This window comes from Cynara cardunculus, assembly GCF_001531365.2.
Source record: "Cynara cardunculus var. scolymus isolate 2C chromosome LG 2, CcrdV1, whole genome shotgun sequence".
NCBI lineage: Eukaryota > Viridiplantae > Streptophyta > Magnoliopsida > Asterales > Asteraceae > Cynara > Cynara cardunculus.
Window position 1 is genome coordinate 45,313,508 of NC_037529.1, and position 368 is coordinate 45,313,875.

Sequence of the window (368 nt, forward strand, 5' to 3'; positions counted from 1 at the left end):
ACTCAATGTCTATCTATTTAATCAAGTAAGATTTCAATACCCTGAACTGAGTAATAAGGTCCAACAGACTCTATTTTATGTCATGCTTTTTAGGTATTAAGTAAGTTATGTGGACTCTGGGAGCATTACTTGGATCACATCGATTAAGACAGTTTTTATTGTATTCGAAAAAACTTTTGTAACCTTGGAATACTGTTAAGTCGATGAACTAACTATTGTGAATCTTTGTAAAATGTGTTTCTCTTAAACTGTTGCCAAGACTCGCTTGTCTGTTAGCATCCCGTGTTTCCGCTTTAGCAGGGTGTGACACCTTCCTTGTCCTCTCTCCTTTCCTCTCTTCTTTCTTCTCTTCTTTCTTCCCGTTCTTC